The sequence below is a fragment of the Canis lupus genome, chromosome 1 (assembly GCF_011100685.1).
Source record: "Canis lupus familiaris isolate Mischka breed German Shepherd chromosome 1, alternate assembly UU_Cfam_GSD_1.0, whole genome shotgun sequence".
Lineage (NCBI taxonomy): Eukaryota > Metazoa > Chordata > Mammalia > Carnivora > Canidae > Canis > Canis lupus.
This window is the reverse complement of record NC_049222.1, coordinates 36633530-36654662: the sequence shown is the minus strand read 5'-3', so window position 1 is coordinate 36654662 and position 21133 is coordinate 36633530. Positions and strand designations below refer to the sequence as shown.

The 21133-nt window shown below is 38.4% G+C and overlaps 1 long non-coding RNA gene across 1 annotated transcript in view; it reads right to left on the bottom strand.

Moving 5' to 3' along the window:
• Positions 1–18673: 18673 nt before the first annotated feature.
• Positions 18674–21133, bottom strand: part of LOC119870747 — a 108785-nt gene continuing 106325 nt past the window's right edge. Inside the window, exon 7 of the long non-coding RNA XR_005353622.1 lies at positions 18674–18834. This is a non-coding gene — a long non-coding RNA (uncharacterized LOC119870747). The remainder of the gene's footprint in view (positions 18835–21133) is intronic.

Genomic DNA, 21133 nt, shown 5'->3' with positions numbered 1-21133 from the left:
ATTCATTCTGCTGGCCACGTAGTGGGCCCTTTTAACATGAAATCATGTTCTGTACTCTCTTTGATAACCACCTCCAATCACCACCACCACCATCTTATCTATTATTTATTTTTAAAAGTTCTACTCATCAGATATTATACCTTCTTGAATGCTCCTCTAACTTGTTCTTTCTCCTACTTTCCATCTCTTAATATTTTAGCCCCACTTTCTGGGAGAATTGACCAACTTTTGCATTCCATTCTTCTCTTGATCTCTTTGAAATTTCTACTATGGTATTTTTTATTTTCTAAGAACTTTTTCTTATCTCCATTACTTCTTAACAGTATCATCTTCTCAATTAAAGAAAATATCTTCTCTGAAGAATATTATTTATAGGTTTTTAAATGGCATTAGTTTTCTGTGGTTTTTTCCTTTTCTTTTTTTATTTCTTTTTACTTTAGTGTCTTTCATGTTGAAATCTTTCCTGAAATCTCCAGTACCCTGGGTTGTTCATTCATCTTTGGGAATGGGGCACTATAAGTTTCATAACACTACTCTGCATAGTGATTATAAGGAAATCAGGATTTGGGAGGGAAGCAGCTACCCAAATGATATCTATTGCTCTTTTCTCCTTGGCTGGTCAGGAAAAGCTGAAAGTCATAAATATGGTTGCCAGCACTTTGGGAATAAGGTGGAGAAGAAAGGGTGGGGTATAAGGATCAACATAAATTTTGTAGGCTTTTGTTTAAAGTCTAGTTTTTTAGCAAAACTTTACTCCTGCCCTTTAGTTTTCCAGGGGTTACATGCTACTGTTTCTTGTTTTGATTTTTTTTTTTTTTAATTTTAGCTTGCTTTTTATTGCAACTGGAAAAAAGTTTTAAGTTATACCAATTCAACGCACAGCAGTTTTGTGTAGAGACAAGAATATGTTTGAATGGACAAACCACCAATTTTCACCTGAATGATGCTTTGATAAAGTCATGATGATAGGTAGTCAAACTAATGAGAAAAACATCTCTTTCAGAAAAGGGTGCCTGTTGTTGACTATGGTAAATGCCACTCAGGAGGAATAAATGATATAATAGGAAAGGCTTTTGATGATACTAGATTTAAGGGATGGAAAATATAATAGTTACAAAAGATTTTCCCAACTAAGACTTAAAACAATCCAGCAGCTGAGCTGTAGTTAGAGAACCAATTAACCTTTGGCTCTATTTAATAATATCTGATAATATTGTTTATTAAGCTGAAAGTAGTTGAGAAGTAAGGAAAAAAAGAAAGATATGATCAAGTATGATTTTTTCCTCTGAATACTGACTTTATTATGTTTTGAAAAGTTCCTTTATTGAGGTATAACATACACAAAAGCACACTAATTACAAGTGTACTTTTCATGTATATGTGCCTCTACAATCACCATCTTGTTAAGATAGAGAACATTCCCAGAACCTCAGAAATTTGCCATGTGCCCCTTCCCACTCAATACCTCACTCAGAGGTAGTCACTATTCTGACTTCTAAATCTATAGTTTAGTTTTGCCTGTTTTTGAACTTCACAAAAATATAATCACACAATTTGTACTCCTTTGTTTCTAACTTCTTTCACTCTTACATTATATTTATGAAATTTTTACCATCATGTGTGTCTGGAGTTTCTTCTTGATTTTTTCTATGTAGCATTCTGTTATATAGATATTCCACAATTTATTTATCCAGTCTTATTGATAGATATTTTGGTTATTATTTCCAGTTGGGTTATTATGAATAAAGCTGCTATGAACATTGCTGCACATGTATTTTTGTGAGTTCATGCATTCATTTTCTTGGATATATATCTAGCAGTAGAATTGTTAGGTCAGAGATTAGGCATCTGTTAAAGGAGATGCTGCCAAATTGTTTTCCAAATGTGATTGCCATGTTCTTTGTTCTTCACTAGCAATGTAAGAAGGTTTCAGTTATTCCACTGCTTCTCTGATATTTTCAAAAAATATCTATTTATTCCCTCAACTGATTTTGCTCCATCAAATTTAAATTAAGACCAATTGACTGAAGTGTCCTGATTTTAACGATTTATAGAAATCATTACACAAAGGACAACTTTGTGTAAAAGAACCATTTACTTTCTGATGGTTAAGTCACTTTAAATGCTTCCCATGCAACTTTTGTGCTTTATCTAGGTCAGGCACTTTCTACTCCCTCTAAAACCATTTTCAAGTTTACTGTTAATTCCCTGAAGTATCCTTGAATACTTTTACTTTATGCTTCTCACAGAAGAACTTTTTGAGACTAAATAATAATCATCACATCTAAATCACTATCTGTCAACAAGCTCCTTATTTAGTTGGTCACCAAGTCAATATTTTATGTTGATTCAATTACTTGAAAGAATATGGAAGAAATTGTGATATATTGACTGAAGGAGAGATTGTAACTCAGGTACCAAGAGTCTCATAAGACTTGATAAGATTGCTTAAATATTGAAGGGGAATCATTCCTATAAAAAGAATTCTGCAAAATGAAGATGTGTCCTATTATCTGAGAGAGATTATTGATTCCATATCCAAATTGACATGTTATTTTTATTGCTCTTCTTCCCCACTTTACATATAAAGCTGTAAACCTGAATTTAACTCCAATAAGAGTCTTATTCTTTTGTTTTTCATTTAGGTTGTATGGACTCATGAAGAAGAAGAAGCTACTTCGATCAAATTGAAACTTTATTTTTTTTAATTTTTTTTTAAGATTTATCTATTTATTCATGAGAGACACAGACTGAGACAGAGGCAGAGACATAGAGGGAGAAGCAGGTTTCTCACAGGGAGCCTGATGTGGGACTCGATCCTGGATCCCAGGATCATGACCTGAGCTGAAGGCAGGTGCCCAACCGCTGAGCCACCCAGGCGTCTCTGAAATTGAAACTTTATTTATTTATTTGTTTGTTTATTTATTTATCAATTTTAAAAAAGGTTTTATTTAAATACTAGTGAGTTAAGATATAGTGTAATATTGCTTTCAGGATGTGATTCATCACTTCATAAAACACCCAGTGCTCATTACAACAAGACTCTCCTTAATATCCATCACTCATTTGGCCCATCATCATCGCACCTCCCCTGGGGAAACCTTCATTTGTTCTCTATAGTTGAACTTCTATGGTTTGCCTCCCTCTCTTTCCTCCCCCTTCCCTTGTGTTCACCTGTTTTGTATCTTAAGTGCATGTAGGAATGAAATTACGGTGTTTGTCTTTCTCTGATTACTGTATGTTCGCTTAGCATAATACCCTCTAGTTCCATTCATGTTGTTGCAAATGCCAAGATCTCATTCTTTTTGATGGCAGAGTAATATTCCATTGTATATGCATAGCACATCTTCTTTTTTTAAAAATAAATTTATTTTTTATTGGTGTTCAATTTACCAACATACAGAATAACACCCAGTGCTCATCCTGTCAAGTGCCCCCCTCAGTGCCCGTCACCCATTCACCCCCACCCCTACCCTCCTCCCCTTCCACCACCCCTAGTTCGTTTCCCAGAGTTAGGAGTCTTTATGTTCTGTCTCCCTTTCTGATATTTCCCACACATTTTTCTCCCTTCCCTTACATTCCCTTTCACTATTATTTATATTCCCCAAATGAATGAGAACATACACTGTTTGTCTTTCTCCGATTGACTTACTTCACTCAGCATAATACCCTCCAGTTCCATCCACGTTGAAGCAAATGGTGGGTATTTGTCGTTTAGAAACGACAAATGGCTGAGTAATATTCCATTGTATACATAAACCACATCTTCTTTATCCATTCATCTTCCGATGGACACCGAGGCTCCTTCCACAGTTTGGCTATTGTGCACATTGCTGCTCTAAACATCGGGGTGCAGGTGTCCCGGCGTTTCATTGCATCTGAATCTTTGGGGTAAATCCCCAGCAGTGCAATTGCTGGGTCGTAGGGCAGGTCTATTTTTAACTCTTTGAGGAACCTCCACACAGTTTTCCAGAGTGGCTGCACCAGTTCACATTCCCACCAACAGTGCAAGAGGGTTCCCTTTTCTCCGCATCCTCTCCAACATTTTTGGTTTCCTACCTTGTTAATTTTCCCCATTCTCACTGGTGTGAGGTAGTATCTCATTGTGGTTTTGATTTGTATTTCCCTGATGGCAAGTGATGCAGAGCATTTTCTCATGTGCATGTTGGCCATGTCTCTGTCTTCCTCTGTGAGATTTCTCTTCATGTCTTTTGCCCATTTCATGATTGGATTGTTTGTTTCTTTCCTGTTAAGTTTAAGAAGTTCTTTATAGATCTTGGAAACTAGCCCTTTATCTGATACGTCATTTGCAAATATATTCTCCCATTCTGTAGGTTGTCTTTTAGTTTTGTTTACTGTATCCTTTGCTGTGCAAAAACTTCTTATCTTGATGAAGTCCCAATAGTTCATTTTTGCTTTTGTTTCTTTTGCCTTCATGGATGTATCTTGCAAGAAGTTACTGTGGCCAAGTTCAAAAAGGGTGTTGCCTGTGTTCTCCTCTAGGATTTTGATGGAATCTTGTCTCACATTTAGATCTTTCATCCATTTTGAGTTTATCTTTGTGTATGGTGAAAGAGAGTGGTCTAGTTTCATTCTTCTGCATGTGGATGTCCAATTTTCCCAGCACCATTTATTGAAGAGACTGTCTTTTTTCCAGTGGATAGTCTTTCCTCCTTTATCGAATATTAGTTGACCATAAAGTTGAGGGTCCACTTCTGGGTTCTCTATTCTGTTCTATTGATCTATGTGTCTCTTTTTGTGCCAGTACCACACTGTCTTGATGACCACAGCTTTGTAGTACAACCTGAAATCTGGCATTGTGATGCCCGCAGCTATGGTTTTCTTTTTTAAAATTCCCCTGGCTATTCGGGGTCTTTTCTGATTCCACACAAATCTTAAAATAATTTGTTCTAACTCTCTGAAGAAAGTCCATGGTATTTTGATAGGGATTGCATTAAATGTGTAAATTGCCCTGGGTAGCATTGACATTTTCACAATATTAATTCTGCCAATCCATGAGCATGGACTATTTTTCCATCTCTTTGTGTCTTCCTCAATTTCTTTCAGAAGTGTTCTATAGTTTGTAGGGTATAGATCCTTTACCTCTTTGGTTAGGTTTATTCCTAGGTATCTTATGCTTTTGGGTGCAATTGTAAATGGGATTGACTCCTTAATTTCTCTTTCTTCAGTCTCATTGTTAGTGTATAGAAATGCCACTGATTTCTGGGCAATGATTTTGTATCCTGGCACGCTACCAAATTGCTCTATGAGTTCTAGCAATCTTGGGGTGGAGACTTTTGGGTTTTCCATGTAGAGTATCATGTCATCTGCGAAGAGGGAGAATTTGACTTCTTCTTTGCCAATTTGAATGCCTTTAATGTCTTTTTGTTGTCTGATTGCTGAGGACTTCCAGTACTATGTTGAATAGCAGTGGTGAGAGTGGACATCCCTGTCTTGTTCCTGATCTTAGGGGAAAGGCTCCCAGTGCTTCCCCATTGAGAATGATATTTGCTGTGGGCTTTTCGTAGATGGCTTTTAAGATGTCGGGGAATGTTCCCTCTATCCCTACACTCTGAAGAGTTTTGATCAGGAATGGATGCTGTATTTTGTCAAATGCTTTCTCTGCATCTATTGAGAGGATCATATGGTTCTTGGTTTTTCTCTTGCTGATATGATGAATCACGTTGATTGTTTTACGAGTGTTGAACCAGCCTTGTGTCCCGGGGATAAATCCTACTTGGTCATGGTGAATAATTTTCTTAATGTATTGTTGGATCCTATTGGCTAGTATCTTGTTGAGAATTTGTGCATCCATGTTCATCAGGGATATTGGTCTGTAATTCTCCTTTTTGGTGGGGTCTTTGTCTGGTTTTGGAATTTAGGTGATGCTGGCCTCATAGAATGAGTTTGGAAGTACTCCATCTCTTTCTATATTTCCAAAGAGCTTTAGGAGAATAAGTATGGTTTCTTCTTTAAACGTTTGATAGAATTCCCCAGGGAAGCCATCTGGCCCTGGACTCTTGTGTCTTGGGAGGTTTTTGATGACTACTTCAATTTCCTCCCTGGTTATTGGCCTGTTCAGGTTTTCTATTTCTTCCTGTTCCAGTTTTGGTAGTTTGTGGCTTTCCAGGAATGCGTCCATTTCTTCTAGATTGCCTAATTTATTGGCGTATAGCTGTTCATAATATGTTTTTAAAATCGTTTGTATTTCCTTGGTGTTGGTAGTGATCTCTCCTTTCTCATTCATGATTTTATTAATTTGAGTCTTCTCTCTCTTCTTTTTAATAAGGCTGGCTAATGGTTTATCTATCTTATTAATTCTTTCAAAGAACCAACTCCTGGTTTTGTTGATCTGTTCCACAGTTCTTCTGGTCTCGATTTCGTTGAGTTCTGCTCTAATCTTAATTAACTCTCTTCTTCTGCTAGGTGTAGGATCTATTTGCTCTCTTTTCTCTAGCTCCTTTATGTGTAAGGTTAGCTTTTGTATTTGAGTTCTTTCCAGTTTTTGAATGGATGCTTGTATTGCGATGTATTTCCCCCTTAGGACTGCTTTTGCTGCATCCCAAAGATATTGAACGGTTGTATCTTCATTCTCATTAGTTTCCATGAATCTTTTTTTTTTTTTTCCCATGAATCTTTTTAATTCTTCCTTAATTTCCTGGTTGACTCTTTCATCTTTTAGCAGGATGGTCCTTAACCTCCACGTGTTTGAGGTCCTTCCAAACTTCTTGTTGTGATTTAGTTCTAATTTCAAGGCATTATGGTCTGAGAATATGCAGGGGACGATCCCAATCTTTTGGTATCGGTTTAGACCCGATTTGTGACCCAGTGTGTGGTCTATTCTGGAGAAAGTTCCATGTGCACTTGAGAAGAATGTGTATTCAGTTGAGTTTGGATGTAAAGTTCTGTAGATATCTGTGAAATCCATCTGGTCCAGTGTATCATTTAAAGCTCTCGTTTCTTTGGAGATGTTGTGCTTAGAAGACCTATCGAGTATAGAAAGAGCTAGATTGAAGTCACCAAGTATAAGTGTATTATTATCTAAGTATTTCTTCACTTTGGTTATTAATTGATTTAAATTAATGATTTAAATAAATGATTTAAATAAATTGAATACATTGAAGACACCAAGTATAAGTGTAATATACTTATACCAAGTATAAGTGTATTATACATTATAAATAAATTGAATACATTGAATACATAAATAAATTGAATACATTGAAGTCACCAAGTATAAGTGTATTATTATCTAAGTATTTCTTCACTTTGGTTATTAATTGATTTAAATTAATGATTTAAATAAATGATTTAAATTAATAAATTTTAGTTTATCTGATATAAGGATGGCTACTCCTGCTTTCTTTTGAGGACCATTTGAATGGTCAATGGTTCTCCAACCTTTTATTTTCAGGTTGTAGGTGTCCTTCTGTCTAAAATGAGTCTCTTGTAGACAGCATTAGATGGGTCCTGCTTTTTTATCCAGTCTGAAACCCTGCGCCTTTTGATGGGGTCATTAAGCCCGTTCACGTTCAGAGTTACTATTGAAAGACATGAGTTTAGTGTCATCATGATATCTATTCCGTCCTTGTTTTTGTGGATTGTTCCACTGAACTTCTTCTTAAAGGGGAATTTTAAGAGTCCCCCTTAAAATCTCTTGCAGAGCTGGTTTGGAGGTCACATATTCTTTCAGTTGCTGCCTGTCTTGGAAGCTCTTTGTCTCTCCTTCCATTTTGAATGAGAGCCTTGCTGGATAAAGTATTCTTGGTTGCATGTTCTTCTCATTTAGGACCCTGAATATATCCTGCCAGCCCTTTGTGGCCTGCCAGGTCTCTGTGGAGAGGTCTGCTGTTACCCTAATACTCCTCCCCATAAAAGTCAGGGATTTCTTGTCTCTTGCTGCTTTAAGGATCTTCTCTTTATCTTTGGAATTTGCAAGCTTCACTATTAAATGTCGAAGTGTTGAACTGTTTTATTGATTTTAGGGGGGGATCTCTCTATTTCCTGGATCTGAATGCCTGTTTCCCTTCCCAGATTAGGAAAGTTTTCAGCTAGAATTTGTTCAAATACATATTCTGGCCCTCTGGCCCTTTCGGCGCCCTCGGGAACCCCAATTAAATGTAGGTCTTTCTTCCTCAGGCTGTCGTTTATTTCCCTTATTCTATCTTCATGGTCTTTTAATTGTCTGTCTCTTTTTTCCTCAGTTTCCCTCTTTGCCATCAACTTGTCTTCTATGTCACTCACTTGTTCTTCCACTTTGTTAACCCTCATTGTTAGGACTTCTAGTTTGGATTGCATCTCATTCAATTGATTTTTAATTTCTCCCTGATTGGATCTAAATTCTGCAGTCATGAAGTCTCTTGAGTCCTTTATACTTTTTTCTAGAGCCACCAGTAGCTGTATAATAGTGCTTCTGAATTGGCTTTCTGACATTGAATTGTAATCCAGATTTTGTAACTCTGTGGGAGAGAGGACTGTTTCTGATTCTTTCTTTTGAGGTGAGGTTTTCCTTCTAGTCATTTTGCTCAGTGCAGAGTGGCCAAAAACAAGTTGTATTGGGAAAAGGAGAAAAAGAGAGGAGAGAAAGAAGGAAAGAAAAGAGGAAAAAAAAGAAAAAAAGAAAGAAAAAAGAAAAAAGGAAGAAAAAGAGAAAGAAAAAGAAAGAAAGGGAAAAAAGGTTGGAGGGAAGCAAACAGAAATCAAAAAGCAAAAAAATAATAATAATAATAATAAGAAAAAAAAAAAAACCACGGGGGAGTATCTTCCGATTCTGTATACTTTAAGTCCCTTGTCTTCCCCTGGAACTTGTCCGTCTAGCTGGTCTTCTGGCGGAGGGGCCTGTTGTGCTGATTTTCAGGTGTTAGCACTTGGGGGAGCTGCTGTGCCCCCTGCCTGGTGTAGGGCTCAGTGGGGGTTGTTTACCCCGTGAGGCCCCAGGAGGAACAGCCCCAGTGGCGGGGCCAGCTCTGGAGCCCTGGATTCAGCCCCCGCAGTAACTCCAGAGCTCTCCGTCTGCAGGGCCTGGAGGCTCCGGGGCGGGGCCGCTGATCTGCTCAGCTGGGGCAGGAGCGTCCTTGCGGTCCTGTGCCCTCCCGGCCTCTGCCTGTCCCAGGGAGAGGTCGAATCCTGGGCTGTGTCCCGGCGCCCTGTGCTCCGCAGCCTGCGCTGTTGGATTCGTGCTCCTGCCCCGCAGCCCCTTCCGCGCGGAGCCTCTTCCTCTGCCTGAACCCCTCCGAGCTGTCCCGGGTCAATGCGTGTGCGCGCTGCAGCCCTTAGGGAGCTCGGCGCACTCTCCTGGGCCCGCAGGTGTCTGTTAGTGTCCCCGGGAGCCCGAGGGCATCCTCGCCCTCCTGGGTCCTGCTCCAACTCCCCGCGAGCCCCTTTCCGCCCGGGAAGGTCGGTGCAGCTCCTGCTCCTCCGGGACGGGGCTCGCCTGCTCGCCTGTGGACACTTGCCCCGGCCTCAGCCCGGCTCCTCGCGGGCCCCTCCCCCTTGGAGGCCTTTGGTTTCTTTATTTCTTTTTACCCCGTCTTCCTACCTTGATAGAAGCGCAAACTCTTCTCTGTAGCATTCCAGCTGTTCTGTCTTTAAATCTCAGGCCGAATTCGTAGATTTTCAGGATGATTTGAAGGTTATCTAGGTAATTTGTTGGGGACAGGTGACTTGGGGACCCTACTCTTCCACCATCTTGCCCCTCCGCATCTGAAATTGAAACTTTAAAGCATTATGTAGAAATTGCTGTTAAAGGTGAACTGCTCTATCCTTTTTAAAAGCATATTTTATTGATATATTCAACATGATCAGAAAAGGTCACACAAGTAATTCTTCTTGAGCTTGTATAAATAACTGTAAATATTGAAAGGAAAATCTCATGGCAATATCAAAGTGTCACCAAGAAATAAGCACGGTTGTGTCTTGACAAGAGGTCAACTAATTCAAAGAAAAAATATTACAAGGCCCAATTTGCAATCCTAGCTTTTAAATTTAGCAATTTGATTTTGTCAGCATACAGAGGCTAAATCTGTATCTTAGTACTAATTCGTAATAAAGCAAGCTCACAAAAGACTTGTGCATAAACCAGAATTATAATTTGTGAATTAAAAATGAGAAACATAACTGTTTTAATGCCTAGAACACATCAGCATTTTCTGTGCATTTTCTCCCAGCAGACACAAGTGATAATCATGAAACTGTCTCATGAGCAAGGGAGTTTGTTAAATGTTTCAATAGCACCAAGCTTTGGTAATTCAATGCATACGTTTCCATGGAGAGAAGAGTGAAGGATACTTTGTCCAGGGCATCCCCTCCTCTAGTTAAAAATAAAAGAATCTAATTTAGCTAGCTTAAGCAGTAGAACTACTTGTGAGATGACATGAGTTAGTTTATTCAATCTTCAAAAGGCCAGAGGCTTGGAGACTACAAGCCAAGGGCAATACCAATCACACCATGGGAGAGGATGATGCCTTGCTTCTGTCCCTGCTGGACACAGACACTGATGCCCACACTGCTGATGCTGAGCACAGGAGACTCACCCACTGATTCTAGGGAAAACAAAACAATTCCACTACCTTTCATGCCAGAGTAATTGGAATTTGCTGAGGACTTGCTTCCTCAAATTACATTCTTCTAATGCAAGATTTCATATGGATGCATTTGATTGGTGAAGCTGAGGTCCCCTGACTGTACCCTAACTACAAGAAAGGCTGGGAAAGTGAATTTCACTGGGAAAGTGTTTATACCTTTCTCATATATCTTAATATGAGAAATTTTTAAAAGATTTTATTTATTTATACAGAGAGAGAGAGAGAGAGAGGCAGAGGGAGAAGCAGGCTCCATGCAGGGAGCCCAATGCGGGACTTGATGCCAGGTCTCCAGGATCACACTCCGGGCTGCAGGCAGTGCTAAACTGCTGCGCCACCAGGGCTGCCCTTAATATGAGAAATTTCTCAAACATTAGAAGTTAGGTAGCCATAAAATATGACAAATGCTGTTGCAGAGGACATTGCCACGTTTGGTTAACCCTCTCTTTGTTTCTATGTGTCCATACTTTGTATTTCATTCTCTTTTATTATTTTTAACTCATTTTTTATTTAAAAATTAACTAGTACTATTGTATAAAATCTGGAAAACATACTGAAGTGTCAACAGGAATCTCAAAAGTACAGTCTGAATATCACTTTATTCTTCTCCTTATTGCCTATGTAGGTTAATCTCTGTGCCTGCTTCCTCTCAACTCCCCTGGTGAAATTTAAGGCAGGTTTTATGATATTTATTTTCATTCTTAAATAATAAAAATGGGTCCTTGTCACTGTTAGTCATAAAAATCACCTCATTGCAGTAATTTAAGTGCATAGGTCTGTGTAATAATAAAAATCCTAAGGTTTTGAAATATATAAAGCTCCTTTCTTCTGCCTATAGTGATGGGAGAAGGTGGTTGACTCCTTTCTTTTGCTTCCAGCCCTCACATTCCCATCCTCCACTGGCTGCATTGTCTGGTGCCTCTAAAATCAGAGAGGCAGGGGCATCTGGGTGGCCAGTGGTTGAGCGTTTGTCTGCCTTTGGCTCAGGTCATGATCCCAGAGTCCTGGGATCCAGTCCTGCATCAGGCTCCCCACTGAGAGCCTGCTTCTTCCTGTGCTTTTGTCTCTACCTCCCTCTGTGTTTCTCTCATGAATAAATAAAAATAAAAATCTTTAAAAATAATAATAAATAAAATAAAATCAGAGAAGCGGAAGGTGGGAGGAGAGTCCAGAAAAGCCTGCCCTGAGTGATCCCAGTGCCATTGGTGATGGTTTCTTCCACATCTGGTGGGTGAGGAAAGTTGATCTTTGCCTCAGCAGTACTCTTCATGGGTTCTAGTGAGGGGAGACCTCACTAGAATCACTAGACTGTGCTTTTTATACAGGCAATGAGTTTCCTTGAGCTGGCCACTAACTTTTCTTCCCATAACCTCTTAAGAATCCAGCAGTCTCCTCCTCCAGCTACCCTTCAAGTAGAGGATATAAGTCACCACCAATGTCCCCAGGGTAGCCCATTAAGCAAGATATAGGAGCATCCTTGCCCTGCCATTGGTACTTACGAACCCAACTCTCAGTGCAACCCTGTCCCTATCCCATGCCAACTCTGTCAATTTGAGCCACAGCTACTCACCTGTAGATTCCTTCAACTTCTGTCTGATACTGTCTGATACTGCCTGAAACAATGGTGATATGCAGGAGGTCTTTCAAGTGTTCTTTAATAATCTTCTATCTTGAGGTTTGAAGAAAAAACTCCTCTGCTGCAGGAAATTCCTCTCCCTGATCAAGTTCTCTTGCATATTTGCAAACTTCTAAGGCATTTCATCTTCAATACCTTAATAGCCAAAATGCAGGATACCAACAGCCTGAATCCACCTGTACTCATATTTGGGGCACCTTTTCTCAAAACTGAAATAGAGTCCCATTTTAATATACTTTTCATGAACAATCCTATCTGTAGTAGTACTACCATTTGAATAAGCCACTGTCAATTATTTCCTGCATTTCTTTCTAATCTCTTTTTCTAAGCAGCTTAATTTTTCAAACTGATACCAAATTTTATCAGATGCACATTTCCAAGTTTTTTAAAATTAACACTTTATGTTAACATCTTTTTTACATCATTACTCTTCAGAAATACAATTTGAAAAAAAAAAAAAAAAAGATGAAACTTCACTCACGATAACTCCAAACTGGAAACAACTCAAATATCCCTCAATAGGTTGGATGAACGATTTTTGATATATTCATAAAATGAAACAGTGTGCATCGATGAAAATGAGTGAACTATAATTACATTCAGCATCATAGAAAGGAGGCACAAAAGAGTGTGTAATGTACAACTCTCTACAAAAGTTAGAGAACAGGGAAATTGTAATCAATGTAAACAAAAATGGCAGCTACCTTTGAGGAGTGATACTAAGTAAGAGGCAATATGAGAGTTCTCTGATGTGCCAAGGGTACTCTCAATCAGGATGGTGGTTATGAATGTATATAAAAGTTATTGAATTTTGGATTTAAGATTGGTGTACTTCATATGTGTTAGAGCTCAATTTAAAAATTATACAATGTGCAGGAAAAATATGTTTTGATTTTTAAGGGCTTCATGTTATTTCCTAATGACCTTTTTCCCATTTAAAAATGTTTAATGTCTCTTTTTCCAGAGTTTTTGACTTTAATATGAGGAAAATAAGCCTTTGTCAATCTTTGAGTGTATATCCTATTCCATGGGAGACATTATTAGATGTGAAATTACTGGGGAACTTGGATGGCTCAGTTGGTGAGGTGTCTGCCTTTGGCTCAAGTCATGATCCCAGTTTCCTGTCCTGGAGCCCAAGCCCCCATTCCTCCCCCACATGTGAAGTCAGGCTTCTTGCTCAGTGGGGAGTCTCCTCTTCTCTCTCCTTCTGCCTCTCCTCACCATTTGTACTCTATTGCCCATTCTCTCTCTCTCTCTCTCTCAAATAAATAAAATATTTTTTTAGGAAAAAGAAGTGAAAAAAAAAAAGGAAAAAGAAGTGAAATTACTGGGGGAGACATGAACACTTTAAAATATCTTAATGTGTATTGTTGGATTGCTTATCAGAAAGGTTGCACCTTTGACTTCTTTTTTTTGCCTTATTGCTGAGGCTAGGACTTCTAGTACTATGTTGAATAGCAGTGGTGACAGTGGACATCCCTGTCTTGTTCCTGATCTTAGGGGAAAGGCTCCCAGTATTTCCCCATTGAGAATGATATTTTCTGTGGGCTTTTCATAGATGATTTTTAAGATGCTGAGGAATGTTCCCTCTATACACTTTGAAGTGTTTTGATCAGGAATGGATGTTGTATTTTGTCGAATGCTTTCTCTGCATCTATTGAGAGGATCATATGGTTCTTGTTTTTTCTCTTGTTGATATGATCAATCACATTGATTGCTTTACGAGTGTTGAACCAGGCTTGCATCCCGAGGATAAATCCCACTTGGTCATGGTGAATAATCTTCTTAAGGTATTGTTGGATCCTATTGGCTAGTATCTTGTTGAGAATTTTTGCATCCATGTTCATCAGGGATATTGGTCTATAATTCTCCTTTTTGGTGGGGTCTTCGTCTGGTTTTGGAATTAAGGTGATGCTGGCCTCATAGAATGAGTTTGGAAGTATTCCATCTCTTTCTATCTTTCTGGACAGCTTTAGTAGAATAGGTATGGTTTCTTCTTTAAACGTTTGATAGAATTCCCCTGGCCCTGGACTCTTGTGTCTTGGGAGGTTTTTGATGACTGCTTCCATTTCCTCCCTGGTTGTCGGCTTGTTCAGGTTTTCTATTTCTTCCTGTTCCAGTTTTGGTAATTTGTGGTTTTCCAGTAATGCGTCCATTTCTTCTAGATTGCCAAATTTATTGGTGTATAGCTGCTCATAATAAGTTTTTAAGATCATTTATATTTCCTTGGCATTGGTGGTGATCTCTCCTTTCTCATTCATGATTTTATTAATTTGAGTCTTTTCTCTCTTCTTTTTAATAAGGTTGGCTAATGGTTTATCTATCTTATTAATTCTTTCAAAGAACCAACTCCTGGTTTTGTTAATCTGTTCCACAGTTCTTCTGGTCTTTATTTCATTGAGTTCTGCTCAAGTCTTTATTAACTCTCTTCTTCTGCTGGGTGTAGGATCTATTTGCTGTTTTTCCCCCAGATCCTTTAGATGCAAAGTTAGCTTTTGTATTTGAGTTCTTTTGGCAAAGAAGAAGTCAAACTCTCACTTTTCTCAGATGACATGATACTGTACATAGAAAAATTAAAAGACTCCTCCCCAAGATTCCTAGAACTCATAGAGCAATTTGGCAGTGTGGCAAGATACAAAATCAATGCCCAGAAGTGGCATTTCTATACACTAACAATGAGACTGAAGAAAGAGAAATTAAGGAGTCAGTCCCATTTACAATTGCACCCAAAAGCTTAAGATACCTAGGAATAAACCTAACCAAAGAGGTAAAGGATCTATACCCTAAAAACTACGGAACACTTCTAAAAGAAATTGAGGAAGACACAAAGAGATGGAAAAATATGCCATGCTCATGGATTGGAAGAATTAATATTGTGAAAATGTCAATGCTATTCAGGGCAACTTACACATTTAATGCAATCCCTATCAAAATACCATGGACTTTCTTCAGAGAGTTGGAACAAATCATCTTAAGATTTGTGTGGAATCAGAAAAGACCCCGAATAGCCAGGGGAATATTGAAAAAGAAAACCAGAGCTGGGGGCATCACAATGCCAGATTTCAGGTTGTACTACAGATTTCAGGTTGTACTCAGCTTTGTACCACAAAGCTGTGATCATCAAGACAGTGTGGTACTGGCACAGAAACAGACACATAGATCAATGGAACAGAATAGAGAGCCCAGAAATGGGCCCTAAGCTCTATGGTCAACTAATATTAGACAAAGCAGCAAAGACTATCACTGGAAAAAAGACAGTCTCTTCAATAAATGGTGCTGAGAAAACTGGACATGCAGAAGAGTGAAACTAGACCATTCTCTTATACCATACACAAAGATAAATTCAAAATGGATGAAAGATCTAAATGTAAGACAAGATTCCATCAAAATCCTAGAGGAGAACACAGGCAACACCCTTTGTGAACTTGGCCACAGCAACTTCTTGCAAGATACAACCATGAAGGCAAGAGAAACAAAAGCAAAAATGAATTATTTGGGACTTCATCAAGATAAGAAGCTTTTGCACAGTAAAAGAAACAGTCAACAAAACTAAAAGACAACCTACAGAATGGGAGAAGATATTTGCAAATGACATATCAGATAAAGGGCTAGTATCCAAGATCTATAAAGAACTTCTTAAACTTAACAGCAAAGAAACAAACAATCCAATCATGAAATGGGTAAAAGACATGAACAGAAATCTCACAGAGGAAGACATAGACATGGCCAACAAGCACATGAGAAAATGCTCCTCATCACTTGCCATTAGGGAAATACAAATCAAAACCACAATGAGATACCACCTCACACCCGTGAGAATGGGGAAAATTAACAAGGTGGGAAACAACAAATGTTTGAGAGGATGTGGAGGAAGGAGAACCCTCTTGCACTGTTGGTGGGAATGTGAACTGGTGCAGCCACTCTGGAAAACTGTGTGGAGGTTCCTCAAAGAGTTAAAAATAGATCTGTGCTTGGGATTTACCCCAAAATACAGATGCAGTGAAACGCCGGGACACCTGCACCCTGATGTTTATAGCAGCAATGTCCACAATAGCCAAACTGTGGAAGGAGCCATCGAAAGATGAAGGGATAAAGAAGATGTGGTCTATGTATACAATGAAATAGTACTCGGCCATTAGAAACGACAAATACCCACCATTTGCTTCGATGTGGATGGAACTGGAGGATATTATCCTGAGTGAAATAAGTCAATCAGAGAAGGACAAACATTATATGGTCTCATTCATTTGGGGAATATAAAAAATGTGAAAGGGAATAAAGGGGAAAGGAGAGAAAATGAGTGGGAAATATCAGAAAGGACGACAGAACATGAGAGACTCCTAACTCTGGGAAATGAACAAGGGATGGTGGAAGGGGAGGTGGGCAGGGGGTGGGGGTGACTGAGTGACGGGCACTGAGGGGGACACTTGATGGGATGAGCACTGGGTGTTACGCTATATGTTGGCAAATCGAACTCCAATTAAAAAAAAAATGAAAGGTTGCACCATTATGCATGCATACTTCCAGTATGAAGCTGTGATTCTTTCACTGATATGCATGTTCACTTTCTAGTATGTACCCATCAGCAACTTTAAAGCTTTCCAGTATGCACCACCTATCTATCCAAAGCTGGTTGTCTCCTTGATTTAATTTGTACTTCTTTGATAATCGATGCTGTAAACATCTGCTGAATGAATATGAAGTGTGAACATGAATGTGAAAGTACCTTCTTTGCTTGTGACAGTATGTCACTCATGGAGCAGAATGCAGCCAGGCTGAGGCCATCATTCTATTCTCATGAGATGAATTATACAAATCTTAGTAAGAGAAAGAGAGACAAAGTATAATCTCTTCTCAGGCTGCATCTTTTCACAAAAATTTTGAGTCTGTGCAACTTCACCTTTCTTTTTTTGGAGGACTGAGGAATTGTACTTCAGTGTTCAAAAGAGAAAGAAACATTGTAATTGATGATATCACTAAATGCCTGTTTGGCCTCTAAAGAGATGGGTATGTCCCTCTGGAGGAAAGGCTGTGACTATTGTCCCACATAAGATGGAGGAATAAATCCCTAGTTCCTCTAGAACATTGAATGGGATTCCTAGAAACGGTTACCATCAATAGAGGACTGAGAAATCAATTCAGGTGATATTTTATTTTAACTTAATATTATATTGGGGAGAAAAATCAAATATCTTTGTTGAAAAACCCTTCAAACTGATGTCTATCTCAAAGTTCTGACATTTATACTTATAGCTCTATAAAAAGACTCAGTTAATGTGGGTCCAGGCAAGAAGAGACCCTCTTTGAGATTTAGACAAAAATAACAATTTCTAAAACACCTATTCTCACAAATAAATTCTTCCTAAAGACTTTAGAATCATTTAAGCTTTAAAAAATCATATAAATATAAATTGTAATAGTGTTACAATATTTATTTAAGAAGAATTGATACCTTTCCAATAGTGACTCCTTCCATCTAGCTAAAAGGTACCCCCAATGTTCTTTATGTCTTTCTCAAGCTTCTGTAATTTTCTTCATATAAAACCTTTTTATATTGGCTCATAATTAGTTAATGGGTTTGGGGTGCAATTATAAGTGGAATTTTTTTCCATTATATTTGCTTACCAGTTGTTCCTGGTATAGAGAAATATTGATTTTTGTGTATTTCTCTTGATTCAGGTGGTTTTGAACTATTGTTAATTGAGAATCTTTCACTTACTTCACTTGGATTTTCCAAGATAATTTTGGTATTTGGACCCTGATGGTAGGTCATTTTATTGCTTAAGATGACGTAGACTCACTCTGTTCTGACCCATTCCATGCTCATTGTTACAATTGTCCTATTACAAAGTTGGTTAGCCCTTGCTGTGCTCACCCCCACATTCAATACACATGTGTGCATACACATACACATAATCATGCCAAAACAATAACTAGGAGACTTATAATATGACAGTGTCAGAATATTCTTTATCCCTATAGGGGCCAGCTTCAGGGTAAAGCTTGATCCAGTAGCCCTGACACTGTCATCAAGGGCCTGGTTTCTCCATCTCTGTATTCTGCTAGTATCTGTTTTATCACAGCCCACCCCTGACCCACCCTGAGGCATCCACTCTATCCTCCAAGAGCTCTAAGTTTTCTTCTTAGGAAGCCGAAGCAAATCAAAAGCAAATGAAAACAGAATAAACCACAAAAAGCAACAACAGAAGTCACAGTGTCAGTTCTGGACCCTACTTTCTTTTTTTTTTTTTTTAAATAATTTATTTATTTATTTATTTATTTATTTATTTATTTATTTATTTATGATAGTCACAGAGAGAGAGAGAGAGAGAGAGAGGCAGAGACACAGGCAGAGGGAGAAGCAGGCTCCAGGCAGCGAGAGCCTGACGTGGGATTCGATCCCGGGTCTCCAGGATCGCGCCCCGGGCCAAAGGCAGGCGCCAAACCGCTGCCACCCAGGGATCCCTGGACCCTACTTCCTTACATTGTCCAAAGAAGAAAGAAAAGAAGCTTCTTTCTTTCCTGTAGAAATTTCTCCTTGGTGGCTTCCCCTATAAACATCTCACATTGAATTCTGTCCACTGGTATGACATGACTATCCTTGATCCAGTCAATCAACTGAAAGAAAGAAATACACTGATAAGACTCAAGACAGTCATGACCCATTGCTGGAGACAGCAGTGAGGTCAAAACCATACCCTAGATGGCTGAGAATGAGGGGTGTGACCAAAAGAAATTAAGGAGGGGGCAGTGAATGCTAGGCAGCAAACAACAGATATTCACCTCAGATAGTAGGTGCTAGCTATAATTTTGTTTAGTTCCTATACCCTAAAAATCTGTACTTACACACTCCATGCTGCCTTAAGGCAGAGTCCCTTGCAAGAATTTCAGTTCCCAAATGAATGCTTAATTAGTATTAGTTTTGATGTGTTTCTGACCCCATTTCCTATCTCCCCTCTTTCAAGGAACTGAAGACAGAAAGCTTCATAACAACAGGGCCTTTGAATTTTCTCTACATCGAAGCCTCAGATTAAAAGCACTATCTCTAATATGCTACAGTTCTCAAAGAACCACCTTAGTGCAAGCCATTCTCTACTACTGAATATCTAACTCCCAGATAGAATCACCCTCTCCCCTACTCCCTATTCCCTATGGGAATACTTCTCCATATAAAGAATAAATATGCCTTTAAATAAGAGGGCCAACTTGTTCATACCCATACCCAATTTCTACCTTTACCCTGAAGATGCCACCAATTCTTTCTAGGTGTTACTATTCCCTCTATGACACAGAACCCCACTCCTCTAGACTCCTGTACCTTGCTTATTTATAATCCTTTCCCATGGGTTTGTGCTGCTGATTTTGAACAGACCTTATCTCATTATTATTATCTGATCTGTCTACGTTGCCTCTACAATGCTCTTGACAGTGCTATAAACACTCTAGGCGCCCAATAAATACTTTTAATGACTTGAGAATTTTATTCCCTTGGAAGAATGGTATGCCCCTTGAAGAGGAAAAAAGCAAACTGAGATCTTATCATATATATTTCCACAGACTATATCCTATATTAGCCATTTCTTAGATTTTAATATGCAAACTTCATAAAACACATGTATCTTTAAATACAATGTTTTCCTGTCATTTCTGATAAAGGAAAAAAATATACTTAGGTTGTTAAAACTCAGTACGGCATTATTAACGATAGGATGTGCAGATAAAAGTCTTAAATTACATCTAAAAAACAGGAATTTAAAGGTCATGGGAGTGTCCCTACTGTTGCCGATGCTGAAAGAGTAGATCCTAAGAGAGGACCATGGCGCAAGGAGTCATGCAGATGAGATGACAAACATGCTGGTATATAGTGGAATATGACAAGAATCCTGGTTAAAAACTTTTCCTCTTTTAAAAAAAGCAAAATTGGCTATTTATTTTAGTGTTTTTGCATCCTAAAGTCTCAGTGAGTTCCCTGAAGATTTATTTCAGTATCAGAAAGGTGGTGCCCCTTTACCAGTTTCCTCTGAGTCTGATATTTGCATAAAGTTGCCCCTTTGTCACCCAGTCACACCAATGCCTCACATTATCTCCTTCTGTAACTCTTGACAAAAAATGGCTTCAACTGTTCTTTCCAATTCTATTCTCAACTTTCTTCAAGCTGCAAATGACAAGTTCATTATAAGAAGTGAACTTTTTATTGTAAATTTGTATTTGGTTTTTTCCCTAACAACTATATTTATTGCTGTGTATCCATTTTATACCTTATCACAAACATAATATTTATGACATGGAATTAAAACTATACATGTTACTGCATACAAAACATTGTGCACAGCCTTACTAAGTGTCCAGTGATCAGGAAGAGATGGTTTAAGCTTTTTTTTTTTTTTTTGAGTATAGTGGAAACACAATGTTCGTTTCAAGTGTTCAGTATAGTGATTCTACAAGTTTAACACAAGTGTAGCTGCCATCTGTCCCAATCCATCACTATTATAATATGAAATGGCTAAGCTTTTTACTCCTAACCTGGTAGTTAATTCTAACTAGATATTTTACTGGGCTTTAATTACATTTTAGGAAACTGGTTGGTTGGTTTGTGTTGACATGTAATATAATTGTTTTTTAATAATGAGCAACATGATTTGGTTAGCATTTTCATACAAAACGATTTCTCAGGGACAGATTCTTATAATCATCATTAAATCATGTTAGACTGGAAAACCTTTTTTCAGCATTTCTGAAGCTCTTACTATACTCAAAGCACATAGCTAGGTGATATGGAGAAGTCAAGGTGATTATTATATGAATCCCTCACCCTCAAACAACCCCAGAATAATATGAGAGATAAACATCTATTCATCAAACCACAGTACAGGTCTGATTGTAGTAAGTAACAAAACTGGAGCAGAAACACAGCTGT